The sequence below is a fragment of the Parus major genome, chromosome 23 (genome assembly GCF_001522545.3).
Source record: "Parus major isolate Abel chromosome 23, Parus_major1.1, whole genome shotgun sequence".
NCBI classification, from domain to species: domain Eukaryota; kingdom Metazoa; phylum Chordata; class Aves; order Passeriformes; family Paridae; genus Parus; species Parus major.
Window position 1 is genome coordinate 2,027,836 of NC_031791.1, and position 3,861 is coordinate 2,031,696.

The window sequence follows — 3,861 nt, forward strand, 5'->3', positions numbered from 1 at the left end:
AAATTCCTCCACTGTTTTAAAATAAATAATAAATAATAATAATAATAATAATAATAAAAAAAGACAAATTAATTTTAGCATGAATTTAAAAGTTGTTTGAAAAATAAAAAAAAAATAATAAAACCTCCAAAAAACAAATGACAATTCATCACATTTACTTTGATTAAAAAAGGACTAAACTTTATTGACAGATTGAGACAGACATTTTGACACGTTTTGAGCTACCTAGTTAGGCAGACTTTACACAAAATGTAGCATTTTTCTCTTCCAGAACAGAGTGGGAGGACAGTGTAACAAATCCAATTAGGACTTTATCTTATGTACAAAGTGAAATTTGGGATTGTTTTTTGTCTGTTGTTTTGTTTTTGATTTTGATTTTTGATTTTTTACAGCTGCAGTGTCCCTTTTTATGCAAAGCTCGTGCTGAGATACACTTGAACAAGTGGCTGGGACTTGTTAAAATTTACATTTTTTTCGGGGCAAGTTTGAGATTTTCATCAGATTTTCTGCCCCAAAGTGCTACAAAAAAAAGAGAATTTTACAGGCCTACCCATGGAATATTATTTCTATCAAACACTGGGCAATTAGAGCCATATTTTGGGTTTTTTTTTCCCTTAAAAATTGTTCATTTAGAACCAAACTAAAACCCCTCTCCACTGGAAAAATATTCCCAAGCATATCTCAACACTGCATGGGGGCTAGATTTCAAAATCCACATAAGAAAAGTCAATTTTTTTTTACCAACCTAATTTTTTTTTTCCTTTTAAGTCAATTCTCTTTAGAAAATGCTATTTAATTTGTTTGGAGGATCCTTTAGGTTAAAATTTAAACTTCAAGATTCACCAGCATTCTCCTTTTAAAGGTTTGGCATCTGAAGTTATTTTTTGTTTTTTAAATGGTGGCAGCCACTACTGTAACATTATGATTTTAATTCTTAAAAAAATAACCCTGAATTTTGAAATGTAGCCTATTTTGGGATTCTGCAACTACAACCTTTATGGGTTCCTTTAAAACAAACTTTAAAAGTTTTAACAAAACCTTAAGTTCAGAGCTAAGCAAAGCATGTCACTTTGGAAACTAACATTTTTAAACTTTTTTTTTTTTAGTTTTTTTTGTTTGTTTGTTTGTTTTCCTTAAAAAAGTTACATTTTTATTTTTAACCTAAAATGACAAAGAAAGAAAAGCCATCTACACACTGAAGAAGAAGAAGAAGAAGAAGAAAAAAAATAATAATAATAAAAATTAAAAAGTTTTCCTCTAAATCTATTTAAATTCATCTCGAGAAGTCACTACATACAGAAGCCAAAATGCAGGGTGAGGATGGAGTGGGAGGAAAAAAAGGGCCAGGAAGAAAAACAGGGAGACAATTACTTGTCTGCTGTGGGTAAAGCAACGGGAATCCCGGGAGATACAAGAACCAGTTACAACTGTTTGCTCCTAAATGGGGATTTTTTCCCTCATTTTTTGTGTTTTAGTAGCGTCCATAGGGGTGCTCTCTGTAGCCCCCCTTAACTGGCCTGGCTGGAGGGGCCTTCAGGGAGGGCCGGGTTCCATTCCAGTCATCTTGGCCTGTGGGGAAAAGGAGGACAAAGTCAAGGATGGGATGGAGAGTCCTAAAAATGGGATGGGAAAGGTGGTGGGANGATCCTGGGAATTCCAGAGCCTGGGAATTCCTGAGCCATTCCCAGATCCTGGGAATTCCTGAGCCTGGGAATTCCTGAGCCATTCCCAGAGCCTGCTCTGCTCCTGGAGCACCGGGTAACAAATCCCAAGTCTTGGGAAGCACAGAACCTTTAAGTCCTCTCATTCCATGAAATCCAACTCCCCCCTGCTCCCAAATCCCTGCATCCCAGCTCCAAGGCACAGATCCCATCCCAAAATCCCTTCAAACCCCCCAAAACCTCAGCTCAGGAGCCTCCTGCACGGCCTGACCTCTGCCAGAGCAGCAGGCAGGGAAAGCAGCTTCCCTCCTTTTTTTATTGAATTCCTGAGGATCCAAGGAAAAAGTGGAATTCAGCAGCTCAGATGGTGCCACCCCCACGCTGGGAACTCAACAAGGGGTTGTAAAAATCCCCCAAAACTCACCCAGCTGGTGCTGCTCCTCCTCCTCCTCCTCCTCCTCCTCACCCTGCTGAGTCACGGCGCCAAATCCCTGCAAATTAAAAGAAAAAAAAATAAAAATTGTGAGGATCCTCAATAGGAGCAGAGATACCAAAAAAATCTTCACAGAAAATAATAATAATAATAATAATAATAATAATAAAAAAAATAAAGGATAAAGAAGGAAAAAGATTCCTGCATGCAATTACACATGAAGGAAAAACATGCAAGTTCAGCTGAGCTATGGACATTTCACAGGAAACAGCAATACTGGGGGGGCTAAAAATTGATATTTTCAAACAACTGAGCAGAATTTGGGGTTTGGTTGTTTGTTTTTTGGTTTGTTTTTTTTTTGGCAGTAGCAGGACTAGCTTGGATTCATGTTCATTTTACATCTTTTATCCTTTAAAAATTCAGGATATTTAAAAGATTCCTTTTGGCCCACATTCCATCCCAGTGCATCTGCCAAGGGCACATTATTAAATAAAGTTATTGCTAATTTATGCCAGAGCCATGTGGGTTGGTTTAAATGTTTATATTTAAAACATTTTTTTTTTTTTTTCCATGGGTTTTTTTTTGGGTTTTGGTTGTTTTTTTGTCCCCTTTTGCATTAAATTAACATCTGAAGGGTCGGCTGGGTAAAAAAGTTTACGTCACAGGTTTATGGAAAAGAGAAATGTGCTATATTAAAATCAGACATTTAGGTTACCTTTTGGGATTTGCGATGCCTGTTAGCTTTACACATCCTGATTTCTCCTGCTGATAATTTTCCTTTAAAAGGGGGGGCATAGGCTGATCTTTTCATCACATTATGCCCTGAAAGCTGACTCCAAACCAGTGTTGAAAATTCAGTTATTTGCACTTTAATAACAATCTACAAATACAACTTTTGTGTTTTTTTTGTGGTTTTTTTTTTTCTTTTTATTTTTTTAAATATTCCCCTCTGTTCATGCGCTGCAGTTTGTTGGTTTTTGGTTTTTTTTTTTTTCCCTAAAATTCTATTTTTCACCCCCAAGCAGTTTAATCCTCTCCCCTTAAAATTCCAAATTCATCTGCTGGATGGGAAATAACAAACCATGAAGCCTTTATTTTTAAATAGAAATATATTAAATATTTCTACATCCACACCCTCTCAGAAAGGATTTAAGGAGCAGCTGCTGCACCATTCACCAACAAAAAAATTCATTTTTAAAGTGGTTTTTTCCAAGGAAAAGCTGATTTGGAAACGTCATCTTAGCCAAGGGGGGTTACAGAAAGCAAATTCCTTGGAATTCTCAGCAATCCTACTTAAACCAGCCTCTGGAATATTCCCTGAGGCCACCTGAAATCTGAATCATCCAGCAAAGAACCATCACACGCTTTCCAAATTCAGATTTCTGCCTCAAAACTGCTTCCAGCAACTTCCAGGGGGTGAAAAACAATTTTTCTTTTGTCTTTTTCATATTTTTTTTTTAAAAAAAATAGAAATTTAAGCTTGAAAAAAAAATTTTTCTCACGAGAATTACCAAAAGACCACCATTTTTTAAAAAAAAAAAATTCCTCCACTGTTTTAAAATAAATAATAAATAATAATAATAATAATAATAATAAAAAAAGACAAATTAATTTTAGCATGAATTTAAAAGTTGTTTGAAAAATAAAAAAAAAATAATAAAACCTCCAAAAAACAAATGACAATTCATCACATTTACTTTGATTAAAAAAGGACTAAACTTTATTGACAGATTGAGACAGACATTTTGACACGTTTTGAGCTACCTA

At 35.3% G+C, this 3,861-nt stretch overlaps 1 protein-coding gene across 1 annotated transcript in view; it reads right to left on the reverse strand.

The window, feature by feature from the left end:
- Window positions 1-3,648, reverse strand: part of TMEM39B (transmembrane protein 39B) — a 19,588-nt gene extending 15,940 nt beyond the window's left edge. The window contains exon 1 of the mRNA XM_015649100.3: window positions 2,086-3,648. The gene's annotated coding sequence lies outside the window, so the exon portion shown is untranslated. The remainder of the gene's footprint in view (window positions 1-2,085) is intronic.
- Between the last annotated feature and the right edge of the window lie 213 nt (window positions 3,649-3,861).